The 25,254-nt window shown below is 52.3% G+C and overlaps 1 protein-coding gene across 1 annotated transcript in view; it reads left to right on the top strand.

Moving 5' to 3' along the window:
- Positions 1–7,250: 7,250 nt before the first annotated feature.
- Positions 7,251–25,254, top strand: part of TRPV4 (transient receptor potential cation channel subfamily V member 4) — a 50,593-nt gene continuing 32,589 nt past the window's right edge. Inside the window, exon 1 of the mRNA XM_033220680.1 lies at positions 7,251–7,354. The gene's annotated coding sequence lies outside the window, so the exon portion shown is untranslated. The remainder of the gene's footprint in view (positions 7,355–25,254) is intronic.

The following is a 25,254-nucleotide window of genomic DNA, read 5'->3' on the forward strand; positions in this document are numbered from 1 at the left end:
CGACCAGAATGTCTCTCCATGTCTCCTACCTCACCCCTACTCCCTGATCTCATCCTAGGGGGTGTGAACAGAGACCCCCTTGGTGGTGAGGGGACTGAGGCACACAGGACAGTGGGAAGTGCTTGCTTAGTGGCTGAAAGGTGCAGCTGGAATTCAGACAATCCTGGATTTGAATCCTGACGGCACCATCAGCAGGTATCTATCTCCTGGGGCAAACGGCTTTCACTGTGTGGAGCCTCAGTTTGTTGGCCTGCAAAAGGTAGGGGAGAAGACCTGCCCACAGGAGGGGTGGATGAGATGAAGATGATGGGGAGGAGGGAAGAGGGGCTGAGAGGCTGGCGCAGGAGGGGCTGAGAGGCTGGGATTTGCAGGGTTCCAACCCCACATGGTGGCCTTGGCTATATCTATACCTCAGAGACCCACTCCAGGCCCCCAGGGACCCAGACATTAACTCTTGGCCTAAACCAACCACCAGCTGGGCAAAGGGGAGGGGGTGGGGTTGAAGAGGGGACATGGAATGAAGGAAGGGAGAGAGCAGGGGAGGACAGCAGGGAGTGTGGGGAAGGAGAGGAAAGAAGTTTCTGCCTGGGGAGTGAGGAGGAGAGCTATGCTTGCTGTCTTTTGGACTCAGTAGTTCCCATTTGTAAAATGGGCACAATCAAATGGGGAAACTGATGCCCACTTCACAGGGTTGCTGGGAAGGAAGACGTGAAGGAACATACGGGAGAGCACTGGCTAAAGCTGGAAGCACATGGGTGGGAGGGCACGTGCTTCTTGGCGGAGTCGGGGCCACATTGTGGGACTATTTATTGAACAGTTACTATGTTCCTGTACTGCCCAGCCCTCACAAGCCCTATTGTGTTTAATCTCTACAACCTGAAGAGGCAGGGGAGGTTACTGCTCTCATTTTACAGATGAGAGAAGCAAGGCTCAGAGAGGCAAAGTCACCTGCCGGAGCTCACAGCTTAGAAGTATGATAGAGCCACACCCAATCCTTTTGATCCTAGAGATCATGTCTTCTCCTTCTCCTTCTCCTTCTCCTTCTCCTCCTTCTTTTTGTAAAAGTGGGTTCTCACTATGTTGCCCACGCTGGTCTTGAACTCCTGGCCTCAAGCGTTCCTCTTGCCTCAGCCTCTGAAAGTGCTGGGATGACAGTACATGAACCACAGTACCTGGCTGTCTTCTTCTTTTTTTAAAAAGAAAATTTCACAACAGCTTTATTAAGATAGTCATATACCATACAATTCACCCACTTAAAGTATACTCTTCAATGGTTTTTATTTTATTTATTTACTTAATTTTTAAATTTTTTTGAGTCTCACTCTGTTGCCTAGGCTGGAGTGCAATGGCGTGATCTCGGTTCACTGCAACCTCTGCCTCCCAGGTTCAAGTGATTCTCCTGCCTCAGCCTCCTGAGTAGCTGGGATTATAGGCACGCTTTACCATGCCTGGCTAATTTTTGTATTTTTAGTAGATACGGGGTTTCACCATGTTAGCCAGGCTGGTCTGGAACTCCTGACCTGGTGATCCTCCCACCTTGGCCTCCCAAAGTGCTGCGATTACAGGCATGAGCCACCATGCCCGGTCTTCAGTGGTTTTTAGTATAGTCATACATATGAGCAACCATCACCAGTCAATTTTAGAATATTTGCATCATCCTGTTTGGTTGGGTGTGGTGGTACGCGCCTGTAGTCTCAGCTACTCAGGAGGCTGAGGTGAGAGAATGTTTGAACCCAGGAGTTAGAGGGCGCAGTGAGCTGTGGCTGCACTTCTGCACTCCAGCCTGTGCGACAGAAAAGGAGAAAGCCCATACCCTTTAGCCATTACCCTTGGCCCCCCAAATCCTCCCTTCCCCCCAGCCCCTGACAACCACTGATATCCTTTCTATTTCTATAGATTTGCCTCTTCTGACCATTTCATATAAATGGAATTATGGAATATGCGGCCTTTTGTGTCTGGCCACTTAGCATCCTGTTTCCAAGGTTCATCCATGTTGTTGCATGACTCAGTACACCATTCATTTTATTGCCAAATAGTATTCCATTGTGTGGATATACTGTGTTTGTTGATCCATTGAGAATTTGAGTCATTTTCTTTTTTTTTGGCTATTATGAATAATGCTGCTATGAACATTCAAGTTTTTCTATGGACGTAAGTTTTCATTTCTCTTGGTTATGTTCCTGGGGTGGAATTACTGGGTCATATGGGAACTCTAGAAATTTTTTTTTTTTTTTTTTGGGACAGGATCTCACTCTGTTGCCAAAGCTGGAGTGCAGTGGCACAATCTCAGCTCACTGCAGCCTCTGCCTCCTGGGCTCAAGCAATTCTTGTGTCTCAACCACCTGAGTAGCTGGGATTACAGGTGCCTGCCATCACGCCCAGCTAATTTTTGTACTTTTTGTTAGGGGTTTCACCGTATTGGCCAGGCTGGTCTCGAACTCCTAGCCTCAAGCGATCCACCCGCCTTGACCTCCCAAAGTGTTGGGATTACAGGCAGGAACCACCGTGCCCGGCAGTAACTCTAGATTTAATATTTGGAGGAACTGCCAGATTGTTTTCCAGAGCAGCCACCCCATTACACATTCCCCCCATTACACATTCCCACCAGCAGTGCGCGAAGATTCCAGCTTCTCCACTTCCTCACCCACACTTACGGTCTGTCTTTTTGAGATCGTATCTATATATATATATATATTTTTTTTTTTTTTTTTTTTTTTTCTAGACAGGGTCTCGCTTTGTTGCCCAGGCTGGAGTGCAGCTGCCTGAACACAGCTCACTGCAAGCTCGACCTCTGGGGCTCAAGTCATTATCCTGCCGCAGCCTCCCCAAATGCTATGATTACAGGTATGTGCCACCGCGCCTGGCCAAGAAAATATTCCTGCTGGTCATGCTACACTGTAGAGTCTGCTGAGCTTGGGTTCAAGTCTTACCAGCTGTGGGATCTCAGACAAGTGGCCTCTTTGTGTCATTATCTATAAAATGGCGGAAGAATTCCTCCTTTCCAGGCTGTCAAAAGATGAACTGAGTTGGTGGCAGGATCAGGACTATGCCAACTGTAAAGTGAGGTGCATGTGTCTTGTTTTTATAACTGGGTACCCCGGGTATAAAGTCCCTGAGATCCTGACCTGTCTGGCTCACCAATCTCTCCCCAGTGTCTGGCACTGGACCTGGCATACAGTAAGCGCTTGGTAAATGCAGACCCTTGGCTGCTGCCCAGGAACCTTTCTTTTTTTTTTTTGAGACGGAGTCTCGCTCTATCGCCCAGGCTGGAGTGCAGTGGCCGGATCTCCACTCACTGCAAGCTCCACCTCCCGGGTTTACGCCATTCTCCTGCCTGGGCCTCCTGAGTAGCTGGTACCACAGGCGCCCACCACCTCGCCCGGCCAGTTTTTTGTATTTTTTAGTAGAGACGGGGCTTCACCAGGTTAGCCAGGATGGTCTCGATCTCCTGACCTCGTGATCTGCCCGTCTCGGCCTCCCAAAGTGCTGGGATCCAGGAACCTTTCTTAGGGGAGGTAGCTGAGTCCACCTGGGGCAGTCCAGGAGCTGCCTAGAGAGCAAGGCCGCGCCCCACCTGTGGCTGCCACGTGACTCACAGCCAATGCTAAGGGCCTTGAAAGTTTTTCCTTCCCTAAGAGGAAAAGTTCTTTCTGGCCAGGCACAGTGGCTCACGCCTGTAATCCCAGCATTTTGAGAGGCCAGGTTATAAGGATCACTTGAGCACAGGAGTTTGAGACCAGCTTGGGCAGCATAGCAAGACCCCACCTCTACATAAAATAAAATTTAAAACACCAGGCTTGGTGATACGTACCTATAGTCCCAGCTATTCAGGAGGCTAAGGCAGGAGGATCGCTTGAACCTAGGAATTTGAGGCTGCAGTGAGCTATGATCAGGCAACTGCACTATAGCCTGGGCTACAGAGCAATACCCTGTCTCTCTCTAAAAAGAAACAAAATAAAAATTAAACTTAAAAAGTACATTCATATTGTTGTGCGACCATCGTCGCCATCGTTCATCTCCAGAACTCTTTGCATCTTGCAAAACTGAAACCCTATGCCCAAAAACAGCAGCCTCCCATTCTCCTCTCCCCCCGCTCTATCAACCGGATTTTTTGTTTTTTTTTGAGATGGAGTCTCTCTCTGTTGCCCAGGCTGGAGTGCAGTGGCATGATCTCGGCTCACTGCAACCTCCCTCTTCCAGGTTCAAGCAATTCTCCTGTCTCAGCCTCCCAAGTAGCTGGGATTACAGGTGCCCCCAACCACGCCCAGCTAATTTTTGTATTTTTAGTGGAGACGGGGTTTCACCATATTGGCCAGGCTGGTCTCGAACTCCTGACCTCAGGCGATCTGCCCACCTCAGCCTCCCAAAGTGCTGGGATAACAGGCATGAGCCACTTCGTCTCACCCATCAACCAGTATTTTTAAAGCACCTACTAAGTGCCAGGTGCTAGACCTGTGGTCATGAACATGTTCCCTTGCTTCATGGGCACTGGTACCCATTTTTTAGGTGAGGAAACTGAGGCACAGAGAGAGAGGGAGCCCACAGCTCCCACCACAGCTCCTTCTCCCATCAGCGGCAGGGCAGGATTTGAACCCTGGTGTCTGGTGCAGAGGCCAAGCTCCAGCTGCTTAGCCCAAGATGAGTCACTTCCCTGCATGGGGCCCTCAGTTGTCCCATCTATGAAATGGGGATCAGGAAAGAGTTGGGTTAGCGACGCTGATGCTGAGGACTCAGGCCTCTTCCCTCTGGGCTTAGAGAAGAGCAGGTCACCATCCCCGGCCCCATCTCCTCCAGTTCTAGTTCCCAACATCAGCCTCCTTGTGGCTGGAACCACCCTTGCCATTTTCTTTGAAATCAAGACAGGCCTTTCTGCAGAAATGGGCCCCAGACTCACTCCTCCACCCTCAACCTGGCCCAGCCCCAATCCCAGCCCTGAGGGTCCGCAGCAGATAGCTGTCTGTCAGGGAGGTGTGAGGGGCCTTCTGTTTACCTTCCTCTCCACTGCCAGACATCTGCCTGTTTACTCTGGACCCTCAGAGGGTTCTCTTTACCACCCCAACCCCCACCATGGAAGGAGCAGCTTTTGGAGAGGCCACACTCCTCTCCAAGCTGCAGTTTCCCATTTGCAAAGTGGGTACAGCAAACCCTACCTCACAGCCTGTTGCAAGAAAAGTTTACTTGGCAACACTTCTCCCTCTCACCCCCTAGGCTTCTGTGCTCAGTGAGTTAATTATTAGGGTTTGTTTCTTTGTAAATGTTTCACACTGGAGGTGAACACATCGGTCGTATTCAGGGGTACACACACACACACACACACACACACCACTTTCTCTCTCTCTCTCTCTCTCTCTCTCTCTCCCCCTCTCCAGCAATTCTAAAATTTCACTTTCCAGCTGTTGGACCTCAGGGGAGATACTGCTACTTTCAACCTGAGGAGGAAGGATCTACCCCACAGTCCCTGAGTCGGCTCAATTTAATGAAAACACTAATGATGAAAATGGCATGGCTCTGGCCTGGGGCGGTGGCTCACACCTGTAATCCCAGCACTTTGGGAGGCCGAAGTGGGAGGATCACCTGAGGTCAGGAGTTCAAGGCCAGGCTGGCCAACATGGTGAAACCCTGTCTCTACTAAAAATACAAAAAATTAGCCTGGCATGGTGGTGCATGCCTGTAATCCCAGCCCCCAGGAGGCTGAGGCAGGATAATCGCTTGAACTCAGGAGGCAGAGGTTGCAGTGAGCCAAGATTGCGCCACTGCACTCCAGCCTGGGCAACAGAGTGAGACTCTGTCTCAAAAAAAAAAAAAAAAAAAAAAAGCTCTGTGCAACTGGGATGCTCCCAGCATCTTCACCATGACTGTGAGGCGAGGACTTTTGTATGCCCCACTCTGCAGGGGGATGTAGAGGCACTGAGGCACAAAGGTGAAGGGACTTGCGTAGGGCTGCTGGGTTAGGGAGTCACAGAGCCAAGCTGTGGGCCCGCTAGGCTTTCCAAGCACCCTGGAGGAAGTGAGCTGCCCATCCTGTGGAGGTATTCAAGTGGACTCAGTGCTGGGTAGAGGGTATGGCTATGTGTTGGGGCCCATCTTTGTTATCTGATAAAAAATACATGGATGGGTGTGGTGGTTCATGCCTGTAGTCTCAGTGCTTTGCGAGATTAAAGTGGGAGGATCACTTGAGGCCAGGAGTTTGAGACCAGCCTGCACAACATAGTGAGACCCCTCCCCTCCCCCACCCACTTCTACAAAAAAATAAAAATTAGTGGGGTGTGGTGGCGCATGCCTGTACTCCCAGCTGCTCAGGAGGCTGAGGTGGGAGGATCACTTGAGGCCAGGAGTTTGAGGCTGTAGTGAGCCGTGATCGTACCACTGCATTCCAACCTGGGTGACAAAGGGAGAACATGTGTCAACAATAATAGAACATGTGTCAAAAACAAAAACACATTGAGCCATGCACGGTAACTCACACCTGCAATCCCAGCACTTTGGGAGGCCGAGGCAGGTATATCGCTTGAGCCCTGGAGTTTGAGACCAGCCTAGGCAACATAGTGAGACCCTATCTCTGCAAAAAATTTAAATAAAATTAGCCAAGCGTGGTAGTGGGCGCCTGTGGTCCCAGTTACTAGGGAGGCTGATACGGGAGGATTGCTTGAACTCTGGTGGTTGAGGCTGAAGTGATTTATGATCACACCACCGCACTCCAGCCTGGGCAACAGAGTGATACCCTGTCTCAAAAATAACAGCAACAAAACATATTGATTGCCTACTCCGAGGCAGGCTTCGCTGTAAGCACTGGGTGAAGACCAAGGAGAGCAGCTCACATTTATTTACCTCTGAAGCATCTCTATGGGCCACACCCCAGGGTAGGGACCTCCGGCAACTCCTTGGAGGGAATTGTCTGCTGAATGAATGGAATAAATGAGCAAACAGGTGTAGGAATAGGCCGGGACGCCCATGAACAGACTAGGGCACAGACCCAGGGCGGCCCGAAATCACAGAGCAAGATCGAATCTGAGCCGATTCCACCCAGAGCCCTCTCCAACGACCGTCGGCCGCTCTATCCAGGGATCGCGACACCCATTTTCCAGGCGAGGAAACTGAGGCCCTGACCCCGCACCGCCCCCGCAGGGGAGGCCCTCGCCGGGCGGACGGGGTGCGAGCAGGGGCCGCCCCTTCCAGGGCCTGCGCTCGGCGGGGTCCGCGGGCCGGCGGGTGGGCGGGGAGCAGGCAGGAGGCGGCGCGCGGCTGGAATCTGAGCCGGCGGAGGAGGGACCCGCGGGCGGACGGGCGCCGGGCGGGCCGGCCGGGATTCAGGAAACGCGGAGCTCCCGGCCGCCGGCGCCCAGCCGTCCCGGAGGTGAGTGGGGCCTGGGCCCGGGAGGGGCGGCCCAGCCGAGGTCCCCTTGCGCCCCTGGGGACATCTCCGTGGCCCGTCCGTCTCCGGGGAGTCCCGAGGCTCCAAAGTGCGGGCCGGGGGCGCGGGAGGCGGGAGGCTCTAGGTTCCGTAGGCGACAGCCTCTCCGCTGAGTGCCCTTGGGCAGGACAACGGCTCTTCGGGCCTCGGTTTTATCACCTGTGAAATGGGCACCAACGTGGGGCCTGGGGTAGCAGATCTGGGGGGAGGGCGGTCCGGTTCCCTGAGACCCCAAGCCAGGGAACCAAAGGCCCGGAGCCCTGCAGCCCACCTTAGGAGACTTGGAAGAGGGATTTCGGAGGACCTAAGGTTTGCCCTTCGCCTCTGAGCATGTCGGATGGAATTTGGAGTCTGGAGCTTCCAAAGGCTTCTTCTTGGTTACTGAGTCCCAGAGAGAGACGGCTGTTCCCTCCAAGAGGCATGAAAATCTTTAACCTCTAGTTCTGCCCTGGACTCTCAGGACGTCCCGGGGGCGGGTGGCGGGGGTGGGGGTGGGGGTGGGGCGGGGAGAGAGAGGCTCACACACTCCCCACTAGCCTGGAAGCACCAACCACAGTCACATTCATCGAGCCACCCACTGCTCCAGCCGGCCCCAGCTGTTCCCTCTGTCTGTCCTCTCTGTTTTGCAGATGGGGAAACTGAGGCTTAGGTCGGGGATCTAGACAATTGGGATTTAAACCCAGGGGCTGTCCAGCCCCAAAGCCCTTCCCACCACACCAGGTGTCCTGTCCTAGGGCCAGCTGTGCACACAGGGCCTGGTGCTCACGGAGTGTTTGGGAAGTGGCAGGGCAGAGGTGGGTCCTGTGGCTTTTCTGTCTCAGCTTCTAAAACAAGGGCCTCTGCTGGGGGCAGGGGGGCCGTGAACCCCTGAAATGCTAGGCAGATACCCTGTGGGAGCTTTGTTCTGGGATGCTAAGAACTGCTTGAGGATTTAAGCTTTGCCACTTTGGCTCCAGAGCAAGGGCAGAGGGTCACTCGGGGCTGTATCCTGAGGAGGGTGACGAGGTGGGCTTTTGGGGCAGCATGGGTAGAAAGGTCAGGCCTGGGTCATTTGCGAGGCTGAGTGGGTCTGTGTGGGGCCCGGGGTGTGCTCTGCAGTCCCCTGCTATGTGCCCTTGGCCTAGTCCCCTAGCTGTCTGAGCCTCTGTGTTCTCTCCTCTGTAATACTGGGGTGCCTGAGGGCAAGCCCCCAGGGCTGTCATGAGGACCGATGACCTTCCAGGAATCTGGCACAGTCACTGTTGGCTGCCATCATTGTTTTACCAGTTGTTGTTGCCCCAAACATTTTCTTAACAAAGAGGGTGAAAAAGTCAATTGGCCATTTCCACATTTCTCTAGTTCATTCTGTTTGAAGAACGACAGGAACCAGAAAGCCTGGACACCCACCTTGATTGGTGAATTGCAGGGGGAAGGGGTTCCAGACACAAATGGCAAATGGCAGTCATAGTTCAGGGCGGTTCACTTTGTAAGACCGAGGTGGGGCTGTTTTGAAATGGAGGTAACCAGGGAATGGTTGTCTGAACAAAAAGGGTGTGTGATGCCCCCAGGAGGGATGTTTCACCTAAGCTCCTGTGAGGATGGCTGAAACCCAGACACTTTATATCTGGGGAAGGGGCTGTGGAGGTTCCTCCTGCCTCATCTGGTGCCAGCCGGGCCTCTGCCACGTACTCCCTCCTCCAGCAAATGCTCTCTGCAAGCTCACCCATGCCAGCTCTGGACTGGGCACTGAAGCACTGAGATGCTTCGAATCCCAGCCTCACTCTAGCCTGAGGGGTGTGAAGGGAAGAAGGATTTTCCCTTGTGGCCCCGGGGAGGAGCTCCCACACCTGACTTGTGGGCATCTAGCAAGGTGTGCATGGATGGCCAACGCTTAGTAAATGTATGCTGTGGAATGGATGGGGTCAGGGGAGAATGCTGTAGGATAGGAGGACTGGCCCAGGAAGGACCCACGAGGGCTTGGTCAAGGTAGTGTGTGAACCGCACCTTGAAGAATAAACGCAGAAGTAGAGGAAAGGGTATTCAGGCAAAGAGAATGGCACTAGCAGAGACATGACTTTTACCTCTTACCAGGGGGCTACACCTGGGGTTTATAGAGCAGAGAAATCCTTCTGTTTGTCTGGAGTTTGTGACGTGACTGGAAAGGGTGAGGGATCAGACAGGCAGGGGCTAAGTCAGACCCAGAGGCCCAGAAGTCCCGCCTGGGAGTGACATGGTTGTTTGTGTGTTCTAGAAAGGTCCCTTTGGCTGCAGAGTGGGAAAGACTGAAGGAGCTCAGAGAGGCCGGCCCCAAGGCTGGGGAAGTCATCCAAGCTCCGAGTGGAGAGGGGCAGCTGGAAGGAGATGTAGGAGGGAAGAAAACACACAAGGCACAGGCTCATGTGCCTGGCACATAGTAGGTGCTCAGTCAGTATCTATGGCATGTTTGTCTGAACAAATACTTTTGAGTTGGTCAAAGTCCTCTGAGTTCCTTCCTCTGTTCCTAGGAGGATGGGGTCCACATGAAGTGAGTATCTCTACCCCATGCAGGCCCTTGACCCTGCTGTCTGCCTCAGTTTCCCCCATTTGACTTTGGGAAAGACACTCTAGTCCATTCTCTAAATTATAGGGACCCAGGTAACAGCTCCTCTTGTCACAGGTAGGGTCCGGGGAGTCGAGGAAACTTTTATTTTATGCCAGTGGGCCCTCTGGAATGCTCTGCATCACCAATTTGGAGCAGAATTCACCTGTTAAAGATTAATTCAGATCTCTTGAGATAACTCGTGGTCTTAGGCCCTGTGGCTGCTGTTCTGAACTCTGGGTATAAGGTTCTGTCTGCCTTTAGCCAACCCTGCATTGCATTAACAATTATTATGATGGTAGCAAGCCTTTATTGAGCACTTACTGTGTGCCAAGCACTGAGTCAAGCACTCTCAGCACATTTGGATACAAAACTATTTTCGTCCCTATTTTTCAGAGGGCAGAATGAGGTCTGGAGGGTGAAGTCGCTTGCCTAGGTTCTCTCAGCTGAGAAGGGGCAGAGCTGGGACCTGAATCCCGTTTGTCCGATTGCAAATCCATTCCTTCACCTGTAAGGTGGCCCATCCCCATTTGTCTGGACCCTCCCTGGGGTGCCTGGGGTCATGGGGGAGCTACCAGAGATAGGAACCTGAATTGGCCGGGTGCAGTGGCATATACCCATAATCCCAACACTTTGGGAGACCGAGGTGGGTGGACTGGTCAAGCCCGGGAGTTCGGGACCAGCCGGGCAACATGTTGAAATCCCATCTCTAGAAAAAATACAAAAATTAGCCGAACGTGGTAGCATGCACCTGTAGTGCCAGCTACTTGAGAGGCTGAGATGGGAGGATCGCTTAAGCCCACGAGTCAGAGGTTGCAGTGAACTGCGATTGCACCACTGCACTCCAGAGCGAGAGATCTTTTCTCAAGACAAAGAACCTGAATTGCACAGACAGGCCTGGCCTTAAACTGCATCCGCATGTTTGAGACAGGCCTGCTGTTCCCCCTGGAGGAGCTTGGGGAAGCCACCTGGCCTCTCTGGGCTTCCATTTCCTCCTCTGTCAAAGGGACTCTCGTCCCTCTTTGCAGGGATGATCCAAGGCAGCTGGATGGGGCTCTGAAGCACAGCTCTTCTGCCTCAGACTGTGTCGGCTCACCTTGTCCCCAGGCCCATTCCAGGGCATGTTTTCTTCCAGCTCGTTCCCCGGACATCCTCAGAGAGCCCCTCCATGCCAGGTGGGTGGGTGGAAGGTATTGGGGGCAAAGCTAGACTTGCATTTGGGCAAATAATGATATGTTTTCAGCAATGAAATATTTATGAGCATGGACTCAGTGCCAGGAGCTGTCAACTTTTTTTACTTTCTTGATTTAATGCTTAAAAACTAGGGCTGGAGCCCAGCTGCCCAGGTTCAAATCCCAGCTTCCAATAAGTTCCATTATTCCTTTGGCCTCAGTTTCCTCATCTGGACAAAGGGGATAAGGTAAATGCCTGCCTTGCTGGGAGGTTGTGGGCAGTCTTCAGCACAACCTCTAGTATTTAGTTTAAAACTAGCATCTATTGCCTGATGTTCACTTTTTATTTTCATTTATTATTTTTAGAGACAGGGTCTCAGTCTGTTGCCCAGGCTGGAATGCAGTGGTGTGATCATAGCTCACAGCAGCCTTGAACTCCTGGGCTCAAGTGATCCTCCTACCTCAGTCTCCCAAGTAGTTGGGACACACCCAGCTAATTAAATTTTTTTTTCAGAGACAGGGGTCTCCCTATGTTGCCCAGGCTGGTCTCAAATTCCAGAGTTCAAGTGATCCTCCTGCCTTGGCCTCCCAAAGTGCTCAGATTACAGGCCTGAGGGTTGATGTGCATTTTGATGGTGTCACAGCTTCCCCACTGCGGGTGGTGGGCAAGGGCAGGAATGCCAAGCCCCATTCTACAGCTGAGGAAACCGAGACTCAGAGAGGAAGCAGTTTACTTAGGGATGCCCAGCTGGCTCATGACAGAACTGGAGCTGGAAGCCAGATCTGAGTGACACTGGTGTCCTTGGGTCCATGAAAAGCCCAGTGGTCAGCTTAGCTTCTTGCCTGGAAAGTTATGGTAGGCTCACCCATCTTGGCATCTGAGCCACCTCAGCTAACCTCCCAGCTCTGCCAGTTGCTGCTCTGTGACCTCGGGAAGTGGCTTAACCTCTCTGTTCCTGGGCTTTGCTGAGGTCAGAGCTCTGCCAACTTGAGGAAGGATTTGGGTTATTCTGGCTGCTGCTCTTGTCCTGGCCTGGGTTCCTTCTGCCTTGGGTGCCATTGGATCCCATGAGCTGGCACCCTAGTGGCTGGACAGGAATGAGGAAGGGACAAGGCCTCACTTTCAATGTGACTCTGACTTCCTTCCCACCCTTAGCCCCTTCCTGACCATTGGTTTCCTCTTTTTGCCCCGAGCCCTGGCCACTGCTGGCGGCGTGACTCCAAGAAGGTCACATCACCTCTGTGAGCATGTGTCCTCATCGGCGAGGGAGGATCACATGGACCACGCCAGGTGCACAGGAAGCCCTTGCAGGTCTCCAGATGAGGTCAGGGTGTTGGGAAGGCCACAGAAGGAGGCGGGGGCTCAGGGGACAGACAGGCGGGCCATTGACCAAACAGGAATATCCTTCTATTTCTTTGGTTAGTGAGTAACAGCTGCCGCTCCTGTCCACCCACCCTGCCCCTTGCACAAAGAGCTCCTCAGTCTCACCGGGCGCCCGTTTTCCCCCGAGGGTGGAGTAGCCTGGGTTCCACTCGCTTGACCGAGTGGGCTGGCCGGCTTCTGGGACCGTTCCCTCTGTGTGTGTGTGTGTGTATTGATGTGCATGTGTATGTGTGTATGTATGTCTATGTGTGTATATGTGTATATGTATGTGTACAGTATGCATATGTGTGTACATGTATATGTGTGCATGTATGTCTATGTGCATGTGTGTGCATATGTGTGTGTATATACGTGTGTATGTGTATATGTGAATGTCTGTGTGTGCATGTGTGTGCATGTGTGCATATATGTGTGTTTGTGTATATATATATGTGTGTATTGTATGTATGTGTATATGTGTATTGTGTGTATGTGTATATGTGTATGTATGTCTATGTGCATGTGTGTGCATGTGTGTGCATATGTGTGTGTATATACGTGTGTATGTGTATATGTGTGTCATGTATGTATGTGTGTGTATTGTATGTATGTATGTGTAATTGTATTGTGTGTATGTGTATGTGTGTGTAGTGTATGTGTATATGTGTGTAATGTGTGTATGTGTGTGTGTATTGTGTGTACGTGTGTGTTTATGGAGGGTGGGCTCCGTGGGCTTTGGGCTGAGACCTCAGCAGGTGAAGGTGGGACAGGGGGCATGGGGCTGACTGACCCATGGGTCTGGCTCACTCCTGTCCCCGCTTGGCACACAGGAGGGGCTCAGGAATACTTGTAGATAGAGTGAAGGGATGAATGAAGGAAAGAATAAGTGACTGGACGAGCCAGCCAGGCAGGGCATCAGAAGGAAGCGCCTGCTCAGATACAGGCTCTGGCCCTGAGACCAAGTTTGCATAGGTGAGTGTCCTGGTCTTGTTGAGCCTCAGTTTCCTCACCTATAAAATGGGCTCACGATAGTTGTCCTCATGAGAGGTATTGGTCTCATAGGCCAGAAAGCCCCACACATAGTAGGTGCTCAGTAAGCTGTCTGTTAAAAGATGGAAGGGAGGAAGCTAATTAGTTAGTTGGGCAGAGGTTCACTTTGGGGACCTGTCTGCTCTGGAGAGAATGACTAAGCGCGTCTTTTACTCCTTCCCTCTGTGTTCATTCATTCATTAATTCATTCATTCATCCAGCAAACACATCTTGAGCAGCTGCTATATGCCAGGCCCTGTTCCAGGCATCTGGGCTCAGCAGTTAACAGCAGGGAGTCCCCTCGCCCTAGAGCTTTTGTCCGAGTGACATCATCCCCCACGCAGTGCTTTGCGGCCACATTGTGAGACTCTGATACCACAATGACAAGCAACCCAGCAGTGGAGACTGTGATGAGCTCCTTTCACAGGCGAGGAACTGAAGCTCGGAGAGGTCAAGTGATCCGTCTGGGGCCACACAGTTACTAAATGGCAAAGCCAAGAGTCAGACTCCAAGCCTGTCACCACTGTGCCACCGTCCTGCTGCGTTCCAAGGGACATGGCGTTGAGAAGGGGCTCCCAGGGAGAGGGCATGGTAGCTCCCAAAGGGATGAATGAACTCAAATGGATTTAAAGGCAAATGGTTGGAATTTTATCCACATTCACTTCCTGTAGAGTGTGGCCTCAGTTAAATCTCATTCTTTCTGATCCTCCGTTTGTTCATCTGTGAAATGATAATAACACCTACCTCAAATGAGAGAGAAATGTGAAAGTGCTTAGCCTATGATTGGCATTGGAGAAACCTCCTTTCTCCCGGGACTGAGTTTGTACATCTGGGAATGGACACAATAATATTTCATCTCTATAGTTACTATTTGGATTAAAACAGATAGAAGGGGCCAGGCGCAGTGGTTCATGCCTATAATCACAACACTTTGGGAGGCCAAGGTGGGTGGATCACATGAGCCCAGGTATTGGAGACTAGCCTGGGCAGTATAGTGAGACCCCATCTCTACAAAAAATACATTTTAAAAGTAGGCATGGTGGCGGGGCGCAGTGGCTCACGCCTGCAATCCCAGCATTTTTGGAGGCCGAGGTGGGCGGATCATGAGGTCAAGAGATCGAGACCACAGTGAAACCCCGTCTCTACTAAAAAAAAATACAAAAAATTAGCTGGGTGTGGTGGCAGGCTCCTGTAGTCCCAGCTACTCAGGAGGCTGAGGCAGGAGAACGGCATGAACCCAGGAGGCAGAGCTTGCAGTAAGCCGAGATCGCATCACTGCACTCCAGCCTGGGTGACAGAGCGAGACATCATCTCAAAAAAAAAAGTAGACAGGCATGGTGGTACATGCCTGTGGTCCCAGCTTCTGGGGAGGCTGAGGTGGGAGGATTGCTTGAGCCTGGGAGGTCAAGGCTGCAGTGAGCCATGATTGTGCCACTGCACTCCAGCCTAGATAACAGAGACATACCCTGTCTCAAAACAAAAACCAACCAAGTGGGAGGTGCTGTGTGAAATGTGCCATGGAGGGTAGGCATTACTGATGGTAGCATTGCAGGCATTAGCCTCAGTCATAATTCCAAGCAGTTAACCCTTGAGGCAGCGGCCTACTGTTGGCACAGACTGGTGTTGAGGTGGGCTGGGACAGAGGAAGGATCTCAGACTGGTTTTCTGCTGCCTCAGGCTCCCTTCCCCGACTCCCACCCCATCCATTCATCATGGGCGCCTGCCCACTTCCCCCTTCTCTGATTTGGCAAACTCGGGACTTTTGCACCTGGAAGTGGGGTAGAGGAATGTATGCATGGACGAGTGTCCTGTCCCTTCTGGTCCTCAGTCTCCCAGCTGGGAAGCAGCCCTTGTCCTGACAGCCTTCCGAAGGTGATGGAAGATGAAAATGAGGTGGCAAGGAAACCCTTTCCAAAGGTGAGGTCTGTGCAGTCACAAGCCCTGGTTTTGGAGCCGGGAAGTCTGGGTTCCAGTGCCTGCTCAGTTCTGACCTCCCTGGACCTCAATGTCATCATCCCCCACCCCCACTGTAAACTCAGGGAATATTAGCAAGAATGGCAAAGCAGCTGCTATTCATCGAACACTTCGTGTTTGCCAGGCACTGCGCTGAAGGCTTGCATTATCACATTTAATCCTCACAATAGCCCTTTGGGGTAGGAGCTGTTATTTTATTTTTTAATATTTTAAAAAATAAATAAATTTACTTTTTGTAGAGATGGGATCTCACCATGTTGCCCAGGCTGGTCTCGAACTGGGTTCAAGCGATCCTCCCACCTTGGCCTCCCAAAGTGTTGGGATTACAGGTGTGAGCCACTGCACCCAGCCTTATTTTTTAGTTTAAAGCATTAATGTACAGTACACCAAATAACTATGGAGCAAAACGGCTTAACCCCACCCAGGTCGTAGTAATTATTACCCCCATTTTACAGATAAAAGAGAAGGCAAGCCTAAGGTTTTGTTTTGTTTTGTTTTAAGATGGAGTCTCTTGTCACCCATGCTGGAGTGCAGTGGTGCTCTCTCAGCTCCCTACAACCTCTGCCTCCTGGGTTCAAGTGATCCTCATGCCTCAGCCTCCCAAGTAGCTGGGATTACAGGTGCCCGCCACCACACCCAGCTAATTTTTGTATTTTTAGTAGAGATGGAGTTTCACCATGTTGGCCAGTCTGGTCTTGAGCTTCTGACCTCAAGTGATCCGCCCACGTCAGCCTCCCAAAATGCTGGGATTACAGGCGTGAGCCACTGCACCCGGCTGGCCTAAGATTTTGGCGCCTCCCTCCTCCCGGGCTGGAGCTGGGTAGCATATTCTCAAGCACAGCTGGCTGAGAAGGTGGAATCCGGGGCTATGCTCTGATGGGAGGGAAGCGAGATGAGGGAAGAAGGACCTGGAGCCTCCTGGGCTAGTGACTTTGTATCCTCGAGCCCCTACTACGTGCCAGACCCTGTTTGAAACCCTTTATGTGGCTGGGCACGGTGGCTCACGCCTGTAATACCAGCATTTTGAGAGGCTGAAGCGGGCAGATCACCTGAGGTCGGGAGTTCGAGACCAGCCTGGCCAACATGGTGAAACCCCATCTCTTCTAAAAATACAAAAATTAGCTGGCGCAGTGGCGGGCGCCTGTAATCCCAGTTACTAGGGAGGCTGAGGCAGGAGGATTGCTTGAACTTGGGAGACGGAGGTTGCAGTGAGCCAAGATTGTGCCACTTACACTCTAACCTGGGTGACAGAGCAAGATCCTGACACACACACACACACACACACAGAAAGAAAGAAAAAAAAGAAACCCTTTATGTGTGCTTCATCCCCATGACATTCCCATGTTGCAACAAGGAAACTGAGGTTCTGGGAGGGAAGTGACCTGCCCGAGGTCACTAAGCCTGGAAGGGTCATGTAGATGTAATTCACATACTCATAACTCAGTCTTTTAAAACGTAACAATTCGGTTGGTTTCTTACTATATTCAGAGTTGTACAGACATCAGCAGTATCTCATTCCAGAACATTTTCATCACCCCCGAAAAAGGACTCTGTACCTGTTAGCAGTCATCACTCTCCGCTCCCAGCCCCTTGGCAGCAACTCATCTGCTTTCTGTCTCTATGGATTTGCCTCTTCTGGCATTTCATATAAATGGAATCCTGCAAGATGTGGCCTTTTGTTCCTTCAAGGTGCATGCTCTTAACCATTAAGCCACACAACCTCTTGGTGGCTCCTGCCCCGGGGCTGGGACCCTCAGAAATGACTTGGTCCCTGTGAAAGCTCAGAGAGGCATCTGTGTGTGCTGTCAGCCGGCATCCCTCCAGCCAAGGGCTTGCAGAATGACCAAATGACTGCCGTGGCCACACTGGCCTTGCCCTCCGTGGGGCCTGGTGAGTCACCCCAGACCTGCCCTGCCTGGGTGGTGTGAGTGCATGGGGTGGGGGCCCAACAGACACTGGAGCTCTGTCTGTCCTGGACAGGCAGCCACTGTGCAGCAAACAGGAAGCGGGCTGGGCCAAGACCTGCTAGATAAATACAGGCTGGCCAGGGAAGGTGCTGGGCATGGCATGATGCCCCCCTACCCCTGCCGCCTGCCAAGGGCCTGGGAGCTGTGCGTAGCCTGGCAGGCAGTAGGTTTTGCCTGGCCAAGGAGCTGAGCTCCTAGTCAGCCACCACTTCGAGGTGGCTACCAGAATCTACCTCCAAGGCTCTGGATCCAGCCGCTCTGCCTTCTCTAGGAGTCACTGCCTTCCTTGGTCCTCAGTCCTTTTGTTCATCTGTTCCCCTAATGATACTGATAAATAGTACACTGATACCGAAGATTCCAACAGCAGCCATTGTTGACTGAAATGCATGCTGTGTACCAGGCACCGGGCTCAGTGTTTTGCAGGCTTTATTTCATTTAACCCTCACGACAGTTCCCTGGGGGTAGGTACTAGGATCATTGCCATTTTGCAGGTGAGGAAACCAAGGCATGGGAAGGCCAGGTGACTTGCCCAGAGCTGGTGAACTGGTAGTTCACCAAGGACTGCGATCCACCCCGTGCTCCATTCTTTCTAAAGCTCCTCCCTCCCAGAGTTCCCTTGTCTTTGTATAGTGTCCGTCAAAGGCACCGGTCCTGGGGATGCATGGGTTCTAATCCTGCTTCCCCCTTTCTGGAGCAAGGCAATGCCAGACAAGTGACTTTGCCTCTCTGAACCTCAGTTTTCTTTTTTTTTTGAGACGGAGTCTCGCTCTGTTGCCCAGGCTGGAGTGCAGTGGCTGAATCTTGGCTCACTGCAAGCCCTGCCTCCCGGGTTCACACCATTCTCCTGCCTCAGCCTCCCGAGTAGCTGGGACTACAGACACCCACCACCATGCCCGGCTAATTTTTTGTATTTTTAGTAGAGATAGGGTTTCACGGTGGTCTCGATCTGCCGGCGCTTGTGATCCGCCCACCTCGGCCTCCCAAAGTGCTGGGATTACAGGTGTGAGCCACTGTGCCCGGCCGAACCTCAATTTTCTTACCTGGAAGGTGGGGAGTGGGTGGACAGGTCTGGGACTTTCTAGTAACAGCAAAGCTCAGAGTCCTTGTCTTCCTAGTACCTTCCTACCCACATGTGCCCTGCAAGACTGAGCTGGAATGGCAGGCACTCGCAGGTGTGTTTATTTGAGAGTACCACAGGAAGTGAGTGCCCCCCAAATCGGCCAAGGAGCCCCAGGATGGAGGGAGGTAGAAGCACACTGGGTCTGTCTGGGAGCCTGAGCACCTTCTCCGTGGGCTCCTTCCTACACATGGATTCCTCCCCCACCCACCTCCCTGCTGCCCACCCACTCACCCATCTCTTCTTCCTGCTTTCCTTCTCCCTATGCCCCAGGCCACACCATTCCTCTGTGCACCCTGCACTTTCCCCTCCACACCTTTGTCCTTCACACCTTCTCTGCCCTTTATCATCCTCCTCCTCCTCCTCCTCCTTCTCCTCCTCCTCTTCCTTCCAGCCTCCCCCACTCCCCATCAGTATTCCGGCTGCCCTTGCTCTGCAACCCCACCTGGAACTTCAGGTCCCTGGTCTTACAGCCTAAAATAAACCAACTATTCATTGACACCTCATTTTGCTTCAGCACCATGCTGAATGCTAGGGACACAGGGGACACGAAATAGTCCCTACCACATGGAACTAAAACTCTGGAGACGAAGAGAGAAGATGAATCAAAGAATAATACATTGGCCAGGCGCGGTGGCTCACGTCTATAATCCCAACACTTTGGGAGGCTGAGGCGGGCGGATCACCTGAGGTCAGGAGTTCAAGACCAGACTGGCCAACATGGCAAAACCCTGTCTCTACTAAAAATACGAAAAATTAGCCGGGTGTGGTGGTGCATACCTGTAATCCCAGCTACTCGGGGAGGCTGAGGCACGAGAATTGCTTGAACCCAGGAGGCGGAAGTTGCAGTGAGCCAAGATCATGCCACTACACTCCAACCTGGGCAACAGAGTGAGACTCTCTTGGAAAAAAAAAATATGTATATAGAAAAGTTTAATCGTGGAAAGTGCTGTAAAGGAAGGCACATGTTACTCTAAGAGTGAACAACAAGGGAAACAGGAGGGCTTTTCAGAGGAAGTATCCTTTAAGATGAGGCCTGAGGAGTAAGTGGGAACCAGCCAGCGAAGGGAAGGGCATTCCAGGCAGAGGGAACAGCCTGGGCAAAGGCCTGGAGGCAGGAAGAGCCATCTGCCTTCCCTCCCAGACTGTGAGTTCTCTGAGGTTCCACACTTTTATGTCTCCTCCGTGCCCTGCAAACAGGTGCCACTCCACTGATGCCTGGTGGAATGAATTGATTCCAGAAGGGAGGGAACCAGGAGAAACCAGCTCCCTGGAATCCTCCCCGCTGGGGCAGAGCAAGCTTGCATGCCCAAACTTGCCCCCAGATTTAAGCAGCTTTCCTTGGTCACGTAATCAGGAGGATGGGATTTGACAAATGTGTGCCAGGGTTTCCATGAGATCAGGCAAAGCCACGGGTAGCCCCGAGGATGGGCCCCTCTTTCCACCCTCCGCAAGTCGGGGCATGGAGATGGAGCCAGAGACCTCCACTGCCGTTGAATTCTGGATTCTCAGAGAGAAGGCACCTCTTGTGCAATCTGCTGTGTGTTGAGGCTTTCTTTCTGCCAGGCACTTGACTCAACGTATATACCTCTCACAATGACCCTATTACGATCCCTTAATAGGGCAGCTGAGGAAAGTGAAGATCAGAGAGGTTGGGTAACTTCCTCAAGCTCACGCAGCGAATGAGCTGTGGGTCTGGGATCTGACCCTCTGGCCTGCCTGACGTCAAAATGCTCTCTCACTCTGTGCCTCACCAGCTCAGGGGGCCATGAGAACAGAAAGCCAGATTCCCAGAAAGCCTGGGGTCTGTCTAGGGCAGAAAGGAAGGCTTGGGGACCCTGGCTCAGCCCTGTATCTCATCACCCTACTCAGGACTCCTGTACCCCTTAACTTGCCCACTCCTGAGCCCTTCTGGTCTATGCAGTTCTTAACACCACCCGACGTGACTCTGCTGCTTGGTTTGTCTAGTTTATTTTTTCCCCACCAGAAGGTCTGCCCCCAAAGGGATTGCTGTCTGTTTTGTTCACATCTGTGTCCCTAGTACCTAGCACCAGTGCCTGGCACATAGTAGGTGCTCAGTAAAAGTGTGGAATAAATAAATAGGTAGCTGGCTTCTACTCCTGCCCCTTGGGCCCTTTCTAGAGGAAGATGCAGATTCTTTCTCTGTCCATCCTATACAACCGCCATCTCTGTGTGGACCACCGTTTGGTATATATGTTCTAAAGAAGGGTTTGAATATAAATCTTCTTTTGAATATATAGGATTTAAAACCAACATGTTAAAAAACCGCTACTTTGGCCAGGCGCAGTGGCTCATGCCTGTAATTCCAGCACTTTGGGAGGCCAAGGTGGGTGGATCATTTGAGGTCAGGAGTTCAAGACCAGCCTGGCCAACATGTGAAACCCCATCTCTACTAAAAATACAAAAATTAGCCTAGTGGTGGTGGCGTGTTTCTGTAATCCCAGCTACTTGGGAGGCTGAGGCAGGAGAATCACTTGAGCCTGAGAGGCGGAGGTTGCAGTGAGCTGAGATTGTGCCACTGTACTCCAGTCTGGGTGACAGAGTGAGACCCTGTCTGAACAAACAAACAAACAAACAAACACCCGCTGCTCTGAATGAACGCTGTTGTGACCATGTCAGTGTGTGGGGATGTTCACAGTCATGCAGGAACATTCTTGGGTGCCTCCCTGATGCACACCTGGTGCAGCTGGGAGCTTCCCCACTGTGGAGGGGCTCCTGGTAGGAGGCATTGTGAGCCCGTGCGGGAACAAAGGGCCTACCGTGCCTGCTCATAGTGGGCACACACACGTGCACACGCACATGGAGGAAGGTGGGAAGAAATGTACATGACAGTCACACGCAGCGGAGACACACGTGGACTCACACCCAGGCTCTCAGCCTCTCTCCCTGCCTGCATCCCCCTCTTCCCTCCCTCCTAAAGCTGGCATGAGTTTGGAATGTGTAATAACAGCCTTCAGGGCAAATTAGAACAGGGAGTAAACTCTTTTTCTGACCACAGAGAACAGGGCAGTGTTTGGGGAGGGAATTGCCACAGAGCAGCAGAGCTGGATGTGTGTGTGTGTGTGGTGTGTGTATGTGTATGTGTGTGTGTGTGTATATGTGTATGTGTGTGGTGTGTGTGTGGTGTGTGTGTGTGTACGTGTACGCATGCCTATGTGTATGTGTACACGTGAGCTGGTGCATACACACCCCTGAGTGCTGTGATGTGGAAGGAGCCCAGGGCTAGGAGTCTGGAGGTTTTCTTCAAAGCCATTTGCTCCCTAGCTGGCCTCTCAGAGCTTCCATTTCCTTAGCTATAAAGTGGGAGCGATAGTCTAGCTTTGTCCAGGTTCTTCGGGAGACCAAATGAGAGAGGGGCTTGGTGGATTTTAGCACGGGCTATAAAATGCCAGGCTGTACTTCTGGCACGTGTGTGCATGTGTGTTTTGGGGAAGGGGAGTAAGGGAGGACAGGTAAATCAGGACCGCATCATAGTGGTGATGATGATGATTAAACATGACAAGATCCAACATTTATCAAGTATTTCTGAGGTGCCCAAGAAACACTTGACCTGCCTTATCTCCCAGAAGCCCTACAAGGGAGGTGCTATTATTGCAATCCCCATTTTACAGGTAGAGAAACTGAGGCTCGGAGAGATAATAATGGGTAGGCAGTAATCATCCCTACCTCCTGGGGTGGTTGTGAAGCTTGAAGGAGACATTGTAAATGCTCAGGTGGCACACTGGTACTCCATCACTAACCTGCTGTGTGACCTCAGGTAAGTCACTTAACCTCTCTGAGCCTCAGTTTCCTCATCTGTAAAATGAGAATGATTGCAATACCTACCTCCAGGGGAGATTTTCTCAACCTCAGTGTTGTTGACATTGTTGACTGGGTTATTCTGTGTGGTGTGGGGCTGTCTTTTGTATTGGAGGATGTTTAGTGCCATCTGGCATGGCGGATCCCAGCAAAGGCCCCTGTGCAGGCCCAGCGAGGTGGCCGAGCTCCCTGGTGGGGAGGCCTTCCCCCTCTCCTCCCTGGTCAATCTGTTTGAGGGTGGGGATAGCTCCCTTTCACCCTCACCTGGCACCCAGGACATCCCCAGTGCATGGAGGGATTCAGCCCGGACTCTGCAGCCAGCTGCTCGCATTTCAGTCCTGGCTCTGTCACTAACCTGCTGTGTGACCTCAGGCAAGTCGCTTAGCCTCTCTGAGCCTCAGTTTCCTCATCTGTAGAATGGGAATGATTGCAATACCTACCTCCAGGTCAAGTGTTCTCAGTCCTGGCGCTATTGACATTGTGGGCTGGGTCATTCTTTGTGGTGTGGGGCTGTCTTTTGCTTTGGAGGATGTTTAGTGCCATCCCTGGCCTTGACCTACCAGATGCCAGCAGTGCTCCCTCTCCTGTACAGTTGTGACAACAAAACATGTTATCAGATATTACCAAATGTCCTTAGGGGAGGAGCAGAACTGTCCCTGGTGGAGAACGACTGGTCTGGAGTCATGGCGAGGGGTAGATGAGGCCCCATGCTGGGCACAGCCTGAGCTATGTCATCAGGCGAGGATGGTGATTTAGTTCATAATTATTATTTCATCCTAATTAGAGTGCTAATCATGATCGTGGCATGACTTGCCCAAGGCCACACAGCGGCCAGATAGGTTGAGAGTTGCTGGGAGGGGATCTGAACCCGGGATTGGCTGGCACCAGAGCCCCCATTTTGGACTCCCCAGGAACCTGGAGTGCTGTCCAGGCTTAGGGGAGGGCTATCCTCCTGAGGGGAGGAGGGTGCAGGAATCATTGGGATGGAAGGACCTTCTTGGCTGCCTTCTCTGGCCTTGGGAGCTCCCTGGGGTGGGGTTGCATTAGCCCCCAGGGTGCCATGGTGAGAGGTGCAGTGGATAGAAGGGTATCGACAACACAGAGGGTGTGCCTGATGCCTTGTCTCCCCCGATCTCAGGGCCCCCAGTGAGGTGGGCAGGGCTGTGCTCAGGAGAGTCTAATCTGCCTCCCGCCAATGCCTGGGCCCCTGCAGATGCCCCTCCTGCATCAGCAGCCCCCCGGCCCCCATTCCTGAAGAGCAAAGTCCAAACGCATGTGGCAGCCATGAGGGACTGGGATCCAGATCCCCCTCTCCTACCTGGCCAGTCAAAAGGACTTCATGTCTCCAGAGGTCCTACTAGGTGCTGGCACTGAGTAGGTGCCTCACATGCTGGAGAACCCTAGGAACAGGCGTGGTCACTCCGGTCTTACAGGTGGAAAACCAAGGGGCAGAGAGAGGAAGTGGTTTGCCCATGGTCAAACAGCTAATGACCAGGGCCAAGACCGGAACTGGGTCGATCTGATTTCCGAATCTGGCCCCCTAACTTCTCTTTCTTCCTTTGGTTATAGTAACTGAAAACCCCACTCTATTTATTTATTTTTAGATGGAGTCTTGCTCTGTCACCCAGGCTGGAGTACAATGGTGCCATCTTGGCTCACTGCAACCTCCACCTCCTGGGTTCAAGCGATTCTCCTGCCTCAGTCTCCTGAGTAGCTGGGATTACAGGCACACGCCACCATGCCCAGCTAATTTTTGTCTTTTTTGTAGAGATGGGGTTTCGCCGTGTTGTCCAGGCTGGTCTCAAACTCCTGACTTCAAGTGATCCACCTGCCTTGGCCTCCCAAAGTGCTGGGATTACAGGCGTGAGCTGCTGCACCCAGCCAAAACCCCACTTTAATCCCAGAAGTGGCACTGGATATACCTGACCTCACTTCCCGCTGCCTCCAACCCTATGAAGTGACTACAGTTGTATCCATTTTGCAGAGGAGGGAACCGAGGCTTGGGGAGCTCAAGTAACTTACCTAAGATCACACCACATGTAAATAGCAGAGCTGGGCTTAGAACCCAGGCCTGAATGACTCCAAAGGCCAGGCTGTATCTCCCTGTTGGTGTCCAGAGGGGAGCCCGCCCCTGGTGGGAGCTCTGACATTCTGTGTCCTGCTGCGCCCACTAAGGGAGTCCTCTTGCTGTGTCCCCACCTCTCTGGTCCAAGCCTTCCCTCCTGGAAGCCACAGAACAAACAAGGTGGGAACTAGTTTATTTGTTTTTCTCCATGTGTATTGGGTGGGAAGGGTGAGATGTATGAGAGGGCTTTTCAGACATGCTCCTGCCTCCTGGGTGGGGTGCTAAGAGTTCCAGGAAACTCACCCTTGGTGCCCAGCCCCGCCTGGCTGGCACCATGCTACAGAGAACAGGGGGCTGACAGCCAAACAGTGGGGCCTTGCTCCTCCCTTGCCCTGGCTCCTGGCTAAGCACTGGACCCAGGAGCCAGAGAGATGTGGTGCAAGTCCAGCCCTTCTCCCTGCAGGCTCTTTGCTGCCTTTGAAACCTGCTTCCTCATCTGAGAAATGGGAACAAATGACATCTTTGTCATAAAGTTGCTCATTTGTGTGAGGACTCAAGGATGAACAGATACATTTCCTGCCTCCTTGCGCCCACAGCCTGGGAATGAACCATCCTGTGAACAGCTGGGATAAAGCTTCCGAGGAGACGAGCACAGATCCCGGGAGCGAGTGTGTGCAGTCCAGGGAGGGCTTTCCAGAGGAGCCCAGTTGAGCTGGAACTGGGGAGTTCCAGTGGGGAGGAGTTAACCAGGCAGAGGTGCGGGGAGGAATCAGCACTTTG

This window comes from Trachypithecus francoisi, unplaced genomic scaffold (genome assembly GCF_009764315.1).
Source record: "Trachypithecus francoisi isolate TF-2019V2 unplaced genomic scaffold, Tfra_2.0 Lachesis_group11, whole genome shotgun sequence".
Classification (NCBI taxonomy): Eukaryota; Metazoa; Chordata; class Mammalia; order Primates; family Cercopithecidae; genus Trachypithecus; species Trachypithecus francoisi.